The 20,607-nt window shown below is 46.3% G+C and overlaps 1 protein-coding gene across 2 annotated transcripts in view; it reads left to right on the forward strand.

Annotated features, from left to right (window-relative positions):
- The window catches only part of LOC126194711 (uncharacterized), a 965,948-nt gene that overhangs the window by 231,341 nt on the left and 714,000 nt on the right, over positions 1 to 20,607 (forward strand). For both annotated transcript variants that reach the window (XM_049932947.1, XM_049932949.1), the window contains exon 2: positions 13,938 to 13,960. The gene's annotated coding sequence lies outside the window, so the exon portion shown is untranslated. The remainder of the gene's footprint in view (positions 1 to 13,937; positions 13,961 to 20,607) is intronic.

The raw sequence follows: 20,607 nt of genomic DNA on the forward strand, positions 1-20,607 counted from the left end.
ATTGCTTAAACGCCTCTTTGCGCGTTTTAATTAATCTAATCTTATCTCCGCGATCCGTACTCAACAGAGGCACAGGGATTTGTCGTATGTTCCCACCTTAACACTGGTTCTTGAAACTATCTGTGTAGCTTTTCCTGAGACGATTCGCTTCTGTTTTCAAGTCTCTTATAATTCAGGTTTCCACCCTTCTTTATAGACGTTCAGTGTCCCATGTTAGTCCTGTTTGGTATGTGTCCCACACACTTGATCAAGATTCTAGTGTTTCGTAAGCGATCTCCATTGTAGACTGACTGCATTTTTTAACTGTCGACCAATCAAAGGGAAACTGCCTTTAAAAGGCGGAAGAATCAGCAATACTCGACCGCATAACAATAAAGAAGGCAATGGAAACTACTGTATTGTTGTTGTCATGGTCTTCAGTCGGAAGACTGGTTTGATGCAGCTCTCCATGCTACTCTGTCCTGTGCAAGCCTCATCGTCTCCGAAATTATTACTGCAACCTAAATCCTTTTGAACTTGCTTACTGTATTCACCTCTTGGTCTCCCTCTATAATTTTTACCTCCCACACTTCTCTCCAATATTGTATTGGTGATCACTTTATGTCCGATAAGGAGTCCTCCTATCAACTGATCTCTTCTTTTAGTCAAGTTGTACCATAAATTTCTTTTCTCCACATTTCTATTCAGTGCTTGCTCACTAGTTAAATGGTCCACTACTCTAATCTTCAGCATTCTCTGTAGACCGCATTTCAGAAGCGATTGTTCTCTTCTTGTCTAAAATGTTTATCGTCCACGTTTCGCTTCGATACAAGGCTACACTCCAAACAAATACACCCATAAAACTGTTCCTAACACTTAAATATACAAGGTGACAATTATTGAACTACATGAGAAGAAAACCTAAATTAGTTAAAAAATAATTTAGGGGGGGGGGGGGAGAGGGAGGGAGGGGGCATACCGCACAATAACCCTGGGTTCGGTGTGGGTCGGCGGTGGTGTGAGTAGACTGCTGTAGCCTGTGGTGGGGTTGTGAACCACTGAGGGCTACAGCGGGGACGAAACCTCTCCGTCGTTTCTAGGTCCCCGGTTCACTACAATACAATAACATCAAACTTAATGATCACGAAGTAGACGAAGTTAAGGAATTCTGCTACCTGTACAGCAAAATAACCCATGACGAACGAAGCAAGGATGACATGAAAACCAGACTAGCACAAATAAAGAAGGAACTTCTGACGAACAGAAATATACTGGTATCAAACATTGGCCTTAATCTGAAGAAGAAGCTTCTGAGAATGTTCATTTGGAGCACAGCATTGTATGGTAGTGGAGCATGGACCGTGGGAAAACCGGAACAGAAGAGATGTGGAGCTACAGAAGAATATTGAAAATCAGGTGTGAACTGATAAGATAAGGAATAAGGAGGTTCTCCGCATAATCGGCGAAAAAAGCATATACGGAAAACATTGACGAGAAGAAGGGACAGGATGAAAGCGCATAACCTCCATGGTACTAAAGGGAACTGTAGAGGTAAAAACTGGACGGGAAGACAGAGACTTGAATATATCCAGTTGAGGACGTAGGTCGCAAGTGCTACTCTGAGGTGAAAGGAATTCGCGGGGGGCCGCTTCAAATCTGTCAGCAGAACGGAGACAAGAAAATCTGCGTACTAATTAGCAGGTACTGATTCGAACTGAGTAGCGGAAGTGTGGGGGTAATAAATGTAGCAAGCAGATTATAGTGGATGCAAATTACAGTAGTGGACTGGTGTGGAGAGCTGCATCAAACCAGTCTTCCGACTGAAGTCCACAACAGTAATGCGGTGTTACGTTCTTAAGGTCTGGTGAGGGTGGTGGGGAGTACCTTATCGGTCATCGCTTGCGCAGTATGTTATTTTGCAGCGACTTCAACTTTCTCCTCTTTCTCTTCCGTGTGTGTGTGTGTGTGTGTGTGTGTGTGTGTGTGTGTGTGTGTGTGTGTGTGTGTGTGTGTGTGTGTGTCGCGTCTTGCCATGAACCACCCTGCATTATGTATAGCGCTGTGGAGAGGTAAAAGTCTCTGTACAACCTGGGCTTAATTTTTACTTGTAACTGCCCTCTTTTAAAGCTCTGCTAACTTTCCATCAAATGATAATCTCCTACCTAGACGAGGAATATAATTTATCTTTACGAATTGCTCCTGGTTCACACTAGGGGAATTACAATTTAGCTTGTCTGCCTGTAGCTCAACACATTCAGTACTATTACGGTGAAACAACATCTGCTAGGACGTCGCAATGTACCGCAATATTGCATTCCCGTTCATTTGCTGAGCGTGAAGCTGAGAGATTCCTTTGTTCTGTCAGCCATGCGGCCCATCTGGAAAGAATTAGAAACGAAACGAAATGGAGTGATAGCAGCCATGGAACAAAATAACTGGAGATGGAAAGAACTTCTCATCAGCTCCCAAAAGTTGAAATGCTCATGGTAATATTTGTTTGTAAAAAACATCGTCATAACAATGTTGCTCATACGGGAAGACTTAGCTCGTTTCACTAAACGCCAAGTGCGGATCCAGATTTTGGCTCTGAAACGGGGAAGGGTGTTGTGAGAATGTTACATTCTCTCCCCCCCCCCCCCCTCCCCAAGTTATAAGCTGGTGCTCACTCCCTCACTTTTAACGTACCTCAGTTGCCTAGGCTTTTAATAATAAAACAATAAAATGTATAAAACTTTATAATAGAGGGTTGTCCAAAAATATGTTAACACTTACATGGAATTGACTTTAATTTTTTTGTATTTTATTATTTGTTATTATTTAAATATTTTTATAATATTAAAACACACTCTACGTATACAAGTCCAAATGAGGCTAGTGCACTTCTTCGACGTGTACTCCTTGGTTATCAGTGATTGTGCAAAGTCATTTCACCGTACAGGCCATCACATTTCCGTAGGTTCACCTCTTCAATCCAGCGTTTGCCAAATGTTTCATCAAGATAACATCGGAATAATAATGTGGTGCACCATGTTATTGGCAGTAATCTGATGCTACAATACGGAGGGGAATATTATCACCAACAAAATTCTACTACATATCTAGGTAAAAATCTCCCGTTACAGTCACATCGTTTAGAAAGACGGACCAAGTACTCCAAACTTCGAAACATCGCACCATACACTAACTTTCGGAGAGGATCGAGTGTGCTCTCATAGTTCATGAGGATTGTCTGTAACCCAGATGCGCAATGATCGGTTTGCCGCAAAATCCTTGAACACATTCTCAGTTCGAATAAAATAATTTTCTTGAGACTGAGAAGCTTGTGCGAAATTCAGCTTGCTTTTTTCGTGTGATACAGTGCGAGCTATGGATGAAGGGCAACAGGCAGATCCATATTTCTAGATTTATGGAAAGAGTTTGACACAGTACCTCATTGCAGGCTGTTAAAGAAGTTACGAGCATATGGAATATGATTACGAACATGTAAGTGTCTCGAAGACTTCTTAAGTTATAAAAGCCAGTATGTTGTCCTCGATGGCCCATGTTCATCAGAAACAAGAATATCGTCAGGAGTGCCTCAGGGAAATGTGACAGGACCGCTATTATTCGCTATATGCATAAATGATTTGGCGCACAAGGTGGGCAGCAGTCTGCGGTTGTGTGCTGACGATACTACGCTGCACGGTAAGGTGTGGAAATTAAGTGCCTGTAGGAGGATGCAAGGTGACCTGGAAAAAAATTATAGTTGGTCTGATGAACAGCAGCTAGCTCTAAATGTAGAAAAACGTAACTTAATGCTGGTGAGTAGGTAAAAAAACCCTTAACTTTCGGATATAGCATTAGTAGCGTCCTGATTTATATGGTCACGTCGTTTAAATATGTGAGCGTAACGTTTCAAGCGATATGAAATGGAACAAGCACGTGGGAATTGTGGTAGAAAGGCGAATGGTCGATTCTGTATCCCGCCTGGAAGGCGGCACGTGGGTCTGCTCCTGTAAACTGAAAGGTTGGCCGAATGAAGGAAGTGACTAGGGGCAGGAAAAGGTAATACACGTCGGTACTGCAAGAAAGTAAAAGTGGTTTACTGTTGCATGAATATATACAGGGCATACATAACTTTGTACTGAGGTGCGAGGCCTTAAACCCGTCGTAAGTAGAGCAAAGTATATGAAGCGAAGCTGAAGCGAAGTGTCCCGGCCGTCTGCTCTTGATTAAATGGGGTGAATCTGGAGCGCAACTGCACAGCGCCGGCTAGAAGGCGCTGTCGTCGGTGTCGGTCTCGTAGTTCCAACCTAGCAGAGCGCACCTACGTTGTGGCATCGTAGCTATCGATACCACAGTCGACTTTGGTTTATTGGAAGGATTATAGGAAAGTGTGGTTCATCTGTAAAGGAGGCCATCTGCAGGACACTACTGCGACCTATTTTTGAGTACTGCTCGACTGTTTGGGATCCGTACCAGGTCAGTGAAAGGAAGACATAGAAGCAATTCAGAACCGGGCCACTAGATTTGTTACTGGTAAGTTCGAACAACATGCAAGTATTACGGAGGAGCTTCAGGAACTCAAATGAGAATCGCTGGAGGGAAGGCGTCGTACTTTTCGAGGAACATTCATTAAGACAGTTTAGAGAATCGGCATTTGAAGCTGACTGCAGAATGATTCTGTTACCTCCAACATACATTGCGCTTAAGGACCGCGAAGGTAAGATACGAGAAATCAGGGCTCGCACGGAGGCATATAGACAGTCGTTTTTCCCTCGTTCTGTTTGCGAGTGGAACAGAAAATGAAATGACTGGTAGTGGTACAGGGTACATCATAAACGATAGGAAGAGAATAGGAGCTTTTGAAATGTGGTGCTACAGAAGAATGTTGAAGGTTAGATGGGTAGTCACGTCACGCGGGGAATCGATGTAGACGTAGAACCTCGCTTATTCATGTTGCCGCTGACGTGAAGTGCACCTTCATCCAACATAAACAACATGAAGGTCTATGTGCATACTTTCTAATAACACTTCGGCAGGTCGTACAAGAGCATTTTATCGGCGTGAGACAGGGCCTGTATCACTTGAATGTGGTGCGGCTGCATTGCCAGATAGAGTTGGAGAATTCTTATGACACTTGTCCGCGCGACTGCGGTTTCCATTGCTAATCTCATACTTGACTTCCCTGGATACCTGATCATCGCACCTTGAGCATTTGTTGTTGTTGTTGTTGTTGTTGTAGTTGTAGTTCTCAGTCCGAAGACTGGTTACGTGCAGCTCTCCATGCTACTCTATCCTGTGCCAGCCTCTTCATCCTCGAATAACTGCTGAATCTGCTTCCCACACTTCCCTCCAGTATCAAATTGGTGATTCCTTGATGTCTCAGAATGTGTCTTATCAACTGACCCCTTCTTCTAGTCATATTGTGCCACAAATTTCTTTTCTCTCCAATTCTCCTCAGTGTCTCCTCGTTAGTTACATGACTACCCATCTAACCTTCAATATTCTTCTGTAGCACCACATTTCAAAAGCTTCTATTCTCTTCCTATCTTTTATGATGTTATACTCCATTCGAATTGTTGTGTCGATTCCCTAAGGTCTCGACACAATGAGTGGCTAGGTGCACGCGAAACTAACGCAGACGGGCGTAAATTCTGAAACAGGAGACTGGATGAAAAACTATAAAGAAAAGAAGAGAGATTTTAATATACTTAACTTTAATGTAGTCTTGTTCTTGTTGAAATACATCTCTTGCATAGTAGTAAGCAATTAGCAATGATACACATGGCGCCTTGCTAGGTAGTAGCGATGGACTAGCTGAAGGCTATTTAATCTGTCTCTCGGCAAATGAGAGGAATACTTGGTAGGTCTAGTCGCAAGCTATGTCGTCCGTACAACTGGGGCGAGGTCATGTCCGTGTCTTGTGACCTGCCATGTGGTGGCGCTAGGTTTGCGATTACACAGTGGCGACACGCGGGTCCGACATGTACTACAGGACCGCGGCCGATTTAAGTTACCACCTAGCAAGTGTGGTGTCTAGCGGTGACACCACATTCCTCCCCCGCAAATCGGCGAACGGTCGTGAGATAAGGCTTCCGCCCGCCGTGGGGAGGACCCCATGTTGACGTATGCGATGAGGTGGGGAGCCTAACAACAGGCGAGGCTGTGCCACCCGCACCCGGCCATTCGGTCCGAGGGGAGCTAGGAAACGCCTGCAAACCTAGTCCAGGGTGCACGTCAACATGAGGTGTATGCGCACGTAATGATATAAGAGGAGCCGCGGGGTCGACCTCCATGTGGTCGGAGCACCCGACGGGCGAAGACGACATCTGGTCCGGAGCGGGCAAGAGGTCCATGGCGGAGGACGGCTGGTCACGGGAAGCAAGCGGCGGCGCGTGACCCAGAGAGGCGCGAGGCGGCTGCAGCGAAGCGTCCGCTGCTGGCGGCGCCGGCGGCGGCTGCGGCGGCGCGACGCCATGAGGCAAAATGGAAGGCATCGTCGGTAACACCTGGGGAGGAGGCGAGCCAGTAGATGGGTCCCCAGGGCGCTGACCTGACGGCTCCGTCGCTGAAAGCAGACGGGGAGCGGCAGAACCCAGGCGACGACAGAGGCGCAGCTGATTGAGATGCCGACGCACCTCACCAGAGGCCCCCAAAACCAAATACATCGCGCGGCCGAGGCAGCGAAGAATGCGCCCTGCGAGCCAACGCTGTGAACCGCGATAGTTGCGATAATAGACAACGTCGCCAGGAGCAAAAGCAGGAGTCTGCCGCTGCACAGGAACCTGATGTGGCGGATGCAGCAAAGACATCAGAGTTCGATGAGGACGACCATGGAGCAACTCAGCCGGCGAGCGACCATCGCGGGGCTGAGAGCGATATGAGGACAAAAAGAGCAACAAAGCGTCCTCCCGAGAATGCGACTCTTTCAATTTCAACATCTGTGACTTGAAAGTCCGGACCAATCGTTCAGCGGCACCGTTTGACTGAGGCGAAAACGGCGCGGATGTCAGATGTTGAATACCATTGGCCTTGCAGAACGACTGAAATTCTGCGGACATGAATTGTGGGCCATTGTCGGAAACAATAGTCTGCGGAAGACCTTCAAGGCAAAAGATAGCAGACAAGGCTTGGATGGTGGCAGAAGACGTCGTGGAAGACATCCGGACAACAAAAGGAAAATTACTGAAAGCATCAACCACAACCAACCATCGAGCATTCCAGAACGGACCAGCAAAATCGATGTGCAAGCGTTGCCAAGGGGAAGTGGCTTTCGGCCAAGCAAAGAATTTCCGCGGCGGTGCGGATTGTTGTTCGGCACACGCCACGCAAGAGGAGCACATATTCGTAATCGCAGCATCGATTCCGAACCAAGTACAGTGCTGACGAGCAAGCTGTTTCGTTCGCACTATACCCCAATGTCCTTGGTGAAGAAGCTTTAAGACAGATGACTGTAACGAACGTGGGACCACGACTCTGGACTGATCATTATCGGAACGCAACAACAAAACACCACGTCGTACAAAAAGTCTCTCCTTGTGAGCAAAAAAACGGCGAACCAAAGGATCTTCGATCCGTGACTTTGACAAGGGCCAGTGCGTAGCAACAAAACGCAAAACAGTAGCAAGGACAGGGTCAGCAGCTGTGGCAGTAGCTACACGACGAAAATCAATCGGAAACGATGCGACCACGTCATCGGCTTCCGAATCAATGAACATGCAAGCAAGTTCGGAAGAATCGAATGCTTTATCCTCAGCAACAGGCAAACGGGACAACGCATCAGCGTTTCCGTGCTTAGCAGTGGACCGATACAAGATATCGTAGCGGTACTGCGAGAGAAAAAGAGACCAGCGAATGAATTTCTGCGCTGTACGTGGAGGTACAGGCTTGTTCGGATGAAAAAGGGATGTCAACGGTTTGTGGTCCGTGATGATGGGAAAGTGACGACCATACAAGAAGTCATGGAACTTTGAAACACCAAACACGAGAGCCAAAGCTTCCTTCTCTATTTGTGAATAATTTCTTTGCGCAGATGAGAGCAATTTTGACGCAAAGGCAATAGGGCGATCATGCGAGCCATCTTTGTGCGCAAGCACAGCACCGATCCCGAAATCCGATGCATCTACCATCAACAAAAGGGGTTTTCGGGGATCGAATGGCGTAAGGCAAGTATTGGAAAGTAACGCCGATTTCAACTGGCGAAAGGCGCGTTCGCATTCCGTCGTCCAGACGAACGGAACACCTTTACGGCGTAAGCGATGAAGCGGAGCTGAAATGGAAGAAGCATTGCGCACAAACCTATGATAAAAATTTACCTTACCCAGCACACTCTGTAGCTGTTTTAAGTTCTGCGGTGACGGCAAGTCCTGAATGGCACGAAGGTGCTCTGGACTCGGATGTATACCTTGGGCATTTATGACATGGCCCAGGTACGGTAAGTCACGAGCAAAAAACACACATTTGTCCTTCCTCAAGCGAAGACCATTCTGACGCAATACCTGAAATAATGTCCGGAGATTCTGCAAATGTTCGGCTTCTGTCTTTCCTGAGATCACAATATCGTCCAGATAGTTCGCAGCAGTAGGGACCGACGCACAAATAGTTTGTAAATATTGCTGAAACAAAGCAGGGGCGGATGCACACCCGAAGGGCAGTCTTTTGAAGCGATACAAGCCAAGATGCGTGTTGACCACTAAGACGCGCTGGGATTCTTCGTCCACAGGTATTTGCAAGTACGCATCTGCTAGGTCCAATTTTGAAAAATATTTTCCCGGGCACAGTTTGTCAAAAAGATCTTCCGGGCGGGGCAAAGGAAAAGTAGCAGTCACCAGTTGTGGATTCACAGTTGCCTTGAAGTCCACGCAAAGTCTCAGTTTTCCGGAAGGTTTTGGCAAAATGACTAAGGGTGAGGCCCAGAGAGAAGCCTGCACACGTTCAATTACACCTTGAGATTCTAATTCGGCTAATGTTTTTGCGACCTCATCACGCAATGCGTGGGGAACATTGCGCGCTCTGAAAAATTTTGGTTGCGCGTTGTCTTTCAGTTCCAAATGCGCTTCATAGTTCTTAGCGCAACCAAGGCCCGGTGCAAAAATGTCTGCAAATTCTGCACAAAGACTAGAAACACTGGCGGAAGGCACAGTCTGATTCACGGATAGGACCTGATTTACTATAGACAAATTAAACAATTGAAACAAATCTAAACCAAACAAGTTCACTGCACTAGAGGAACGAAGAACATAAAATGACACAAGTTTTGTCTGTCCCTTGTATGTTGCAATAAGGCTGCACTGTCCTAACACAGGTATGTGCTGTCCTGAGTAACTAGTTAACGTAACATTTGCGGCACGCAATGGCGGGGCGCCCAGTTGTTTGTACGTGTCGTGATTGAGCAATGAAACTGCAGCTCCGGTATCGAGCTGGAATGGTATCACTTTTCCTGCAAAGTCTAAGTCCACAAAAAGTTTATTGTCTTGTTGACGACAAGAGCGACTGTCTCGTGCAATTTGAACTGATACAGGTCCAGAAGCACTTGCAACTTTACGGGATTTCCGGCGACGTCGACGCACACTTTGGGTGGGACGAACACAGTCACTGTTAGCTAAAGTGTCACTGGATGGGTGGGAATGAACTACATTAATGTCCATGGGCGAAGGTCCACGAGCCTGATTGTCCTGGGTTCGATTCCGGCGCGAAGCAAAGGGCCTGGAATGGGTGTGAGTGTCTGATCTTAACTTTTTCTGGCAAACACTTTGTACATGTCCTTTCTTGTGACAGTAAAAGCAAAGAGCTTGGCGTGACGGGCAATTTTCACGCGAATGTCTAGTGGCACACCGCGGGCAAGATTTCACTGCATTTGCTTGCTTACGCGGCGCACGTGGTTGCAAGCTAGGCGGCCGCAGCGAAGTCGGGCGCGAGGGCCGCTTAGCGTCCCGTGCAGCGGGCCCGGCGGGCCGATTAATGTGACACACTGCTGGCGAAGTTTCAAATGATTCCTGAGCAAAGTCAAGTGTGTCTTGCCTGTCCAAAATGTCTATCACTTGTTGCAGGGAGGGATTAACTAGTTTCAAAATCTGTTCCCTTATGCGAACATCAGAAACGTTCTGTGCAATTGCATCACGCACCATAGTATCTGAATATGGGAGGCCACATTCACAGGCAAACGCGCAGTCTCTAGTAAGTCCTTGCAAAGTTGCTACCCACTCCCTGTTAGTCTGACCGGCCGTACGTTTTGTACGAAAAAACGTATACCGTTTGGCAACTACATTTACTGTTTCTTTGAAATAGGCATCCAAAGCAGACAAAATTTCCTCGTAGGTCAGAGTTGCTACGTCGCGTCGGGGAAACAATTTCACTATCACCCGGTAGGTAGACACACCGACACAAGAAAGCAAAAACGGCTGCCGCTCTTTACCTTGAATTCCATAAGCAGTGAGGTGGAAGTTGAACTGATCGGCCCACTCAGTCCAGCTTTCGGTTGTGGCCTCGAAGGGCCTAAATGGCGGTGCGACAGCGTTGTGTGGCTGCGGTAGCGAAGAAGCGGCTGCCGCCGCATCGGTTTGCAGCGCACGTTGACCCTGGACGAGCTGTCCAAGGGCTTCCAATAACGCCTGCGTCTGCTGATTCTGCAAGCGAAAAAATTCGGACAGTACATCTGGAGAATGCGGCGAAGCCATGACACAAGCAAATTAGAGCAAATAGAACACAAAGACTGCAACGGGGGCGCGGCACCACACCTCGTCGCCAAAATATTGTTGTGTCGATTCCCTAAGGTCTCGACACAATGAGTGGCTAGGTGCACGCGAAACTAACGCAGACGGGCGTAAATTCTGAAACAGGAGACTGGATGAAAAACTATAAAGAAAAGAAGAGAGATTTTAATATACTTAACTTTAATGTAGTCTTGTTCTTGTTGAAATACATCTCTTGCATAGTAGTAAGCAATTAGCAATGATACACATGGCGCCTTGCTAGGTAGTAGCGATGGACTAGCTGAAGGCTATTTAATCTGTCTCTCGGCAAATGAGAGGAATACTTGGTAGGTCTAGTCGCAAGCTATGTCGTCCGTACAACTGGGGCGAGGTCATGTCCGTGTCTTGTGACCTGCCATGTGGTGGCGCTAGGTTTGCGATTACACAGTGGCGACACGCGGGTCCGACATGTACTACAGGACCGCGGCCGATTTAAGTTACCACCTAGCAAGTGTGGTGTCTAGCGGTGACACCACACGAATACTTCTTGGACGTTCACTGTTTTCTTTACAATCATTGATGACAGACCCGGAGCGCACAAATTTCTCGTGCAGTCGACGGATACGATCCTTAGGAAATCACTGCTGATTTTTTTTCTTACGGTTGCGGCTGACCCAAACACTTCCATCCAAGCTGCAACTTTTTTTCATCCAAAGTAAGTAAGGTGGCCACCTCTAGTATGGAGCAAAAGAAAATTTAAAATTACGTGGTGCCATATGTGTGGTAACATCTTTTTATTATTGATAATAATTTATAGAAAGGGAAGTGGACGTAGATGAAGATGAGATGGTAGATATGATACACGAGAAGAATTTGACAAAGCTCTGAAAGATCTACCATAAGTCGAAACAAGGGCCCGGAAGTTGACGATACTCCGTCAGAACCACTGATAGCCCTGGGAGATTCAGCAATGACAAAATTCGTCCATCTGGTGCGCTGGATGTATGGGACAAGTGAAATATCCCCAGACTTCAAGAAGAATGCAGTAATTCCTGCTCCAAAGAAAGCAGTTGCTGACATGTGAGAAAATTACCGAACGGTCTAATAAGTCACGGTTGCAAAATATTAACGCGAATTATTTACTGAAGAATGGAAAAGCTGGTAGAAGCAGATCTCGGGGAAGATCAGTTTGGATCCCGGGGAAATGTAGTAACACGCGAGGCAATACTTACTCTGTGACTTCTCACAGAGGATAGGTTAAGGAAAGGCAAACCTACTTTTATAGCATTTTTACACTTTGAGGAAGCTTTTGACAATATTGAATGGAATACCCTCTTTCAAATTCTAAAGGTGGCAGGGAACCAAAGGATATTTACAATTTGTACAAAAACCAGATGGCAGTTGTAAGAGCCGAGGGGCACGAAAGGGAAGCAGTGGTTGAGAAGAGAGTGAGACCTGGTTGTAGCCTATCCTCGGAGTTATTCAATTTGTATATTGAACAAGCAGTAAAGGAAACAAAAGAAAAATTTGGAATAGGAATTTAACGTCCACGGAGAAGAAATAAAAACTTTGAGGTTCGCCGATGGCAATGTAATCCTGTCAGAGACAGCAAAGGACTTGGAAGAGAAGGTGAACGGAATGGAGAGTGTCTTGAAAGGAGGATATAAGATGAACATCAACAAAAGCAAAATAATGATAATGGAATGCAGCCGAATTAAATCATGTGATGTTAAGGAGCTTAATAAGGAAACGAGACACTTAAAGCAGTAGATGCGTTTTAGTATTTTGGCAAGATGGCCGAAGTAGAGTGGATATAAAGTGTAGACTGACAATGACAAGAAAAGCATTTCTGAAGAAGAGAAATTTGTTAACATCGAATATAGATTTAAGAGTTAGGAAGTGTTTTCTGAAGGTACTTGTCTGTGCTTTAGCCATGTATGCAGGTGAAATATGGACAATAAACAGTTTAGATAAAAAGAGAATAGAAGCTTTCGAAGTATGGTGCTACAGAACAATGCTGAAGAGTAGATGGGACGATCACGTAACTAATAAGGTATTGAACAGAACTGGAGAGACAAAGAATTTGTGGCAAAACGCGACGAAAAGAAGGGATAGGTTGATATGACACGTTCTGAGACATCAAGAGATCACAAATTTTGAATTGGAAGAAAGTGTGGGTCGTAAAAATCGTAGAGGGAGACTAAGAGATGAATACAGTAAGCAGATACAGAGAGATGTAGGTTGCAGTAGTTATAGGAGATGAAGAGGCTCGTACAAGATAGAGTAGCATGGAGAGCTGCATCAAACCAGTCTTCGGACTGAAGACCATAACAGCAACAACAATAATAATTTCTTTAAATCTGTGCTCAGTCCATCGCTTTAGCATGAGTCGGAAGAACTTTTAATTCAGAAAAATACGCCATTTGAAAAGCATTCATCGCAAAATTTGATATTTACGTGTGTCATGGAACTGATATATTACTACAATAGCAACTCTCACAATTCTGACGTCGTACTTTATACAATATAAAATGAAAGTGTTACCTCACCTGCCGGCCGAAGTGGCCGTGCGGTTAAAGGCGCTGCAGTCTGGAACCGCAAGACCGCTACGGTCGCAGGTTCGAATCCTGCCTCGGGCATGGATGTTTGTAATGTCCTTAGGTTAGTTAGGTTTAACTAGTTCTAAGTTCTAGGGGACTAATGACCTCAGCAGTTGAGTCCCATAGTGCTCAGAGCCATTTGAACCATTTTTTTTGTTACCTCACCGTTATTAGCATTTTCACTAATCGCTAGGATTGTGGACACAGGTCTGTGGACAGTGGCTAATGATGGATGTAAATGAGTGAAATGCTGCTTATTTCTGTCACTATCGATTGCCTTCAGGAAAATCAGGCTTTCCGTTATTTTATTTTCTTACAGGAGAATCGTTTCCTTTCTGTCTAGCCTCACGCAGTTTCGTGTGGTTGTCCGGTTTCACGCGTGCACTCGCGAACTCGCTTACCATTTGCTGTCGGCAACCTGCGGATGTGTGGTGGCTGTACCTGGCTAGAGATTCCTTTGCAATCGCTCGGGCCGCGAGTGCTTCCACATGGGCGAGACTCGTGCAAGCAAGTGAGAAGTATCCTGTGTTAACGTCTGCTTGTAATTTGTAGAGTTCCTCGCCTTTTCTGAGGCCCTCACTTTCCATGCTACTTTATTCCCCCTAGTTTCTATGAAATTTGGAAATTCGTATATGTGGAGTGTAAGAGCTAATTGATCTAAGTGCCATTTTTTTTTCTTTTTCAGGAAGACGAGAAAGCTGCGTGACGGTAAGAATTAAAAGCGAATTATTTATTTATTATTCTGTTAACCACTGAGAATAATGAATACTTTAGATACAGTAACAGTTATTAATTAACCAATCAAACGGAATTCCATAGTGAGAACAATTATCTGTCAGTGTATAGCTGTGCAGTGTGATTTAGTTCCAATCTTTAAATAAGTTTTAAGCATATAGATTTCTGTTATTAAAGTCCTTCTTTCTTCCCTAAAAAATTCATGGATAGCGCTAACATAACTGTCTTTCTTTAATTCAAGAATACTACAGAAATTCAACAAAAAATTCTGATAATGGGCTCTGACTCCTAGTTTCTCAGTAAACTGCTACTCCCACTGAGATAGATTACTGAACAACTATATTTCCTTATAATAAACGACTCGTTTTGAGATGAACAGCCATGGAGCCTAGATGCTAGGAAACCTCGAGATGTCTGCTTATTTTTTTGAAGCACTGCCAAAACGATGAGATTTTGCTCTGCCGAATTCATATACGACTGAGATGGCTTAGCAGCAGAAATTATAGTTTTTAAGTGACATGTGGTCAAAATGAGTAATAACTGACGTTAACATCTTTTGTTGTCGTGCATACTTCGCTGCATCTTCGTTGTCGCTTTTTTTGAAGCTGTGTAGTACTTCCCAACGAGTCTTAACTCGCTTGCCGGTTTCCTATTCTATTTCTCCCATCCTTTTTCTGATTAATTAAAATTTTTGACCGCAGTTTCACGAAACACAAAAATATGAATGGAACAAAAGCAGAGAGCATCAAACTACATTACAGTAAGGCACGCGTTCCGTACACAAGCTGGAGGTAATGCTGCGGACCTTGCACCACATTGATGTAGGATTCTACCTGTGGTCATTGCGGTGCCACATCTAATGGCGCCACAAAGGATTACAAGGGATACGAACTTTCGCTTGAAATATATCGCTGTGCAATGGCATCAGTGAGCAGACTACTGTGAAAGAAAAAACATAAAATGTCCAATGCTGATGATTAGATCAATTAGATTCTGGGTGTCATGGGATCTAAAAATCCTTGATAGGTTTCCAGTCAAGGTTTCTGGAGGTATGCGCCACTAATGTCCAAGCACAGGTCACGCTATTCCCGTAAATTTCGAGCTGGTTGTTTGTGGGCACGAAGGTGACTCCCAAAAGAGTCCCAGATGGGTTCCAACGTATTAAAAGTAGGCGAATTCCATGGCCAAGACATCAGCATGAATTCACTGTCACGCTCCTCAGATCACCGAAGCACGATTCTGTCCTTGGACAGTTATTTGCTACAAGATATCATCGCCGTCGTGGAAGACATAAAGCATTAAAGGGATTGATATGCTCCGCAATAACGTAGTCTAGAAATGTCACGGTACTTTCGATTACTACATCAGGTCCCAGGGAACACCAGGTGAATATACCCCATAGTATAATACTGTCACCGGACGGGGTGACCGAGAGGTTCTAGGCGCTACAGTCTGTAACCACGCGACCGCTACGGTCGCAGGTTCGAATCCTTCCTCGGGCATGGATGTGTGTGATGTCCTTAGGTTAGTTAGGTTTAAGTAGTTCTAAGTTCTAGGGGTCTGATGACCTCAGAAGTTAAGTCCCATAGTGCTCAGAGCCATTTGAACCATTATAATACTGTCTCCAGCTACAGCGGTCTGACTCCGTGCGGCGATGCGTGTTTCGAGTACCAGTTCGTCTGCATAAAGGCATATTTGGGCGCTACCATCGCCCTGGTGGAGCAAGAAACGTGAATTATCCGATAAGTCGACGCGTTTACACCCACAGTCGGATCTGGATGACCCTCTGCCTACTACAACGGTGACTGTCAATGTCGTTGGATCAACGTGAGAACAGGTAGGATTTATCTGGGGCAGAGTCCCACTATCTACAAAGTGCACTAAACATGTGCCTGCACCAGCATCTCACTCTGCCGTCAAATCTGCCACAGATCGCCACCTATTCTGCTTTATAGAACGGGCAAGCCTCCGACCTCCACGTTCTGTGACGAGTAGTGAACGTCCAATACCTTCTCGGCTAATCGTACTCCTCGTGTGACCGTCCTTCATCCACTTTCCACAGATGCTTTTTGAGAGCAGCAAGTGAGCTGCCGACCACCTTGGCAAATTCCAAGATGTTGATTCCCAGGCGCAGGGCAATAAGAATCTTCCCTTTGTGAAAGCTGCATGTGTCAATCGATTTTTTCCATTTGCGGCCCTGTCGGCGGTGTAATGATTACTCTATTCGTCTCTGCTCTGCTTCGATACACTATCTGATCAAAAGTGTCCAGACACCCCGATGAAATGCGGAATTGAGCCCTAGATGTAGCGAGAGGCGGAGCCGCAAGTATAAAAGAAAGAGGGGAGGATTTCGTTTAGTAGAGAAGCAGTGACAGCAAAATGGATCGGTCGAACGTGGATTAGTCATTGTGTGTTGCCTGAGTTACTGTCCGCCCCGATAGCTGAGTGGTCAGCGTGACGGATTGTCGTACTACAGGCCCGGGTTCGGTTCCCGGCTGGGTCAGGGATTTTCTCCGCTCAGTGACTGGGTGTTGTGTTGTCTCCATCATTATTTCATCCCCATCCTGCGCGCCGGTCGCCACATGTGGCGTCGAATGTAACAAGACCTGCACCACGGCGGCCGGACCTGCCCCGTAAGGGGCCTCCAGGCCAATGACGCCAAACGCTCATTTCCATTTTACAAGAGTTACTCATCAGGGACTTTTCAACAATTCTTAAGATGCCCCTAGTCAACTATTGGTGATGCGATTGAGAAGTGGAAACGCGTAGGAACAACCACAGCTAAATCAAGGCCAAGCACACATCATGTACTAAGGCACAGGGACCGTCGAGCATTGTGGAGGTCTTCTGTAAAAAATCTCATGGAATCCAGAGAAAGGAATCAGTCGTGAGTTCCAAAGTGCTGTAGCAGTCCATCTAGCACAATGTGTGTAGGGAGTTGAAAATAATGGGGTAGTATGGTCGGGCAACTCTAAGCCACACATAGATGTAGTCAATACTAACCGACACTTGAAGTAATGTATGCCACTGGACGACTGGCAACGAGTGATTTGGGCTGATGAATAACGCTGTACCCTGTGGCAGTCCGACGTACGATTTGGGTTTGCCAAATGTATAGATAACGTTACCTGCCACGATGTGTAGTGGAAAAACTGACGTATAGGAGATGTTGTGTTACGGTAGAGGCGCGTTTTTCGTGGTTATAGTGTTTTCCCCTTATTGCACTTAAGAAAACGCTGAATGCAGAAGGATATGTGCACATTTTACAGCATTGTATATTGCGTAGAGTAAAGAGACTATTGGCAGTCGATGCTTATGTTAGCATGACAATGCACTCTCTCTTAAAATAGTATCTGTGAGGCACTGGTTTGTGGACAGTAACATTCCTGAAATGAATTGTAGTGCTGAAAGTCCCGACATGATCGCAATGGAATGAGTTCGAACGTCGACTTCTCTCCATACCTCAGCGCCCAACATCACCATCTTCTCTTGTTTTGGCTCCTGAGGAAGAGTGTGCTGTCATTAGCCCACGGACGTTCAGAAATCTCACTCAAACTTCCTGGCAGATTAAACTGTGTGCCGGACCGAGTCTGGAACTCGCGACCTTTGCCTTCCGCGGGCAAGTGCTCTACCATCTGAGCTACCCAAGCACGACTCACGCCCCGTCCTTCCAGCTTTACTTCTGCCAGTACCTCGTCTCCTACCTTCCGAACTTTTCACAATCTCTCGTGCGAACCTGCAGAAGCGAACCTGCAGAACTAGCACTCCTGAAAGGAAGGATATTGCGGAGACATGGCTTAGCCACAGCCTGGGGGGTGTTTCCAGAATGAGATTTTCACTCTGCAGCGGAGTGTGCGCTAATATGAAACTTCCTGGAAGATTAAAACTGTGTGCCGGACCGAGACTCGAACTCGGGACCTTTGCCTTCCGCGGGCAAGTGCTCTACCATCTGAGCTACCCAAGAACGACTCACGCCCTGTCCTCACAGCTTTACTTCTGCCAGTACCTCGTCTCCTACCTTCCGAACTTTTCACAATCTCTCGTGCGAACCTGCAGAATGCGAACCTGCAGAACTAGCACTCCTGAAAGAAAGGATATTGCGGAGACATGGCTTAGCCACAGCCTGGGGGATGTTTCCAGAATGAGATTTTCACTCTGCAGCGGAGTGTGCGCTGATATGAAACTTCCTGGCAGATTAAACTGTGTGCCGGACCGAGACTCGAACTCGGGACCTTTGCCTTTCGCGGGCAAGTGCTCTACCATCTGAGCTACCCAAGCACGACTCACGCCCCGTCCTCACAGCTTTACTTCTGCCGGTACCTCGTCTCCTACCTTCCGAACTTTCCACAAGCTCTCGTGCGAACCTGCAGAATGCGAACCTGCAGAACTAGCACTCCTGAAAGGAAGGATATTGCGGAGACATGGCTTAGCCACAGCCTGGGGGATGTTTCCAGAATAAGATTTTCACTCGGCAGCGGAGTGTGCGCTGATATGAAACTTCCTGGCAAATTAAAACTGTGTGCCGGACCGAGACTCGAACTCGGGACCTTTGCCTTCCGCGGGCAAGTGCTCTACCATCTGAGCTACCCAAGCACGACTCACGCCTCGTCCTCACAGCTTTACTTCTGCCAGTACCTCGTCTTCTACCTTCAGCGGAGTGTGCGCTGATATGAAACTTCCTGGCAGATTAAAACTGTGTGTCGGACCGAGACTCGAACTCGGGACTTTTGCCTTTCGCGGCCAAGTGCTCTACAATCTGAGGTTCGCAGGAGAGCTTCTGTAAAGTTCGGAAGGTAGGAGACGAGCTACTGGCAGGAGTAAATCTGTGAGGACGGGGCGTGAGTCGTGCGTGGGTGGCTCAGATTGTAGAGCACTTGGCCGCGAAAGGCAAAGGTCCCGAGTTCGAGTCTCGGTCCGGCACACAGTTTAAATTTGCCAGGAAGTTTCATATCAGCGCACACTCCGCTGCCGAGTGAAAATCTCATTCTGGATCTCACTGAAAGCTTTCTGGATCTCACTGAAAGCTGCCTAGGGTGGACAGACCTAATATTGATTTCCACTAACACGTGTCAGGATAGTTCGCATCAGATTTTCTACTCTTCTTACTGCATCATTTACTCGCAAAGCCACAGCCGGCCGTTGTGACCGAGCGGTTCTAGGCGCTACAGTCTGGAACCGCGCGACCGCTGCGGTCGCATGTTCGAATCCTGCCTCGGGTATGGATGTGTGTAGTGTCCTTAAGTTAGTTAGGTTTAAGTAGTTCTAAGTTCTAGGGGACTGATGACCTCAGAAGTTAAGTCCCATAGTGCTCAGAGCCATTTGAACCATTTGTTCCGCATAGCCACGAAGCAGCAAGCAGCACTGTTTCACTGTGACCAGGCGTAATAATTATTTCATCAGTGTACGAAAGTGTGAAAACATAAAAGCCTTTGGGGTGGGAGGGGGGGAGTCTGCTGACCTCGTGAATCCGTATCTGCGTTGATATTCATCTACATCTACATCTACATACATACTCCGCAATCCACCTTACGGTGCGTGGCGAGGGTACCTGGTACCACAACTAGGATCTTCTCTCCCCGTTCCACTCCCAAACAGAACGAGGGAAAAATGACTGCCTATATGCCTCTGTACGAGCCCTAATCTCTCTTATCTTATCTTTGTGGTCTTTCCGCGAAATGTAAGTTGGCGGCAGTAAAATTGTACTGCAGTAAGCCTCAAATGCTGCTTCTCTAAATTTTCTCAGCAGCGATTCACGAAAAGAACGCCTCCTTTCCTCTAGAGACTCCCATCCGAGTTCCTGAAACATTCCCGTAACACTCGCGTGATGATCAAACCTAGCAGTAACAAATCTAGCAGCCCGCCTCTGAATTGCCTCTATGTCCTCCCCAAATCCGACCCGATATGGATCCCAAACGCTCGAGCAGTACTCAAGAATAGGTCGTATTAGTGTTTTATAAGCGGTCTCCTTTACAGATGAACCACATCTTCCCAAAATTCTACCAATGAACCGAAGACCTATATCCGCCTTCCCCACAACTGCCAATACATGCTTATCCCACCTCATATCGCTCTGCAGTGTTACGCCCAAATATTTAATCGACGTGACTGTGTAAAGCGCTACACTACTAATGGAGTATTCAAACATTACATGATTCTTTTTGCTATTCATCTGCATTAATTTACATTTATCTATATTTAGAGTTAGCTGCCATTCTTTACACATATCACAAATCCTGTCCAAGTCATCTTGTATCCTCCTACAGTCACTCAACGACGACACCTTCCCGTACACCACAGCATCATCAGCAAACAGCCGCACATTGCTATCCACCCTATCCAAAAGATGATTTATTTAGACAGAAAACAATAGCGGACCTACCACACTTCCCTGGGGCAGTCCAGATGATACCCTCACCTCCGATGAACACTCACTGGATTCTGTTACTTAAGGGCGCCGATAATGGTGCTACCAAAAGCCCTGTAGTCAACACTATAATCGTTTTAGGGTTGATGTGAATAACTAGGCTTCGGACGGCGAACAGCGAGAGCTACAACAGCCACGCCAGTTTGAGGGACAGTGTTGCTGGCTGAGAGCGCGGGCGGTAGTGGGAGGATGGTCG

The sequence above is a fragment of the Schistocerca nitens genome, chromosome 7 (genome assembly GCF_023898315.1).
Source record: "Schistocerca nitens isolate TAMUIC-IGC-003100 chromosome 7, iqSchNite1.1, whole genome shotgun sequence".
Classification (NCBI taxonomy): domain Eukaryota; kingdom Metazoa; phylum Arthropoda; class Insecta; order Orthoptera; family Acrididae; genus Schistocerca; species Schistocerca nitens.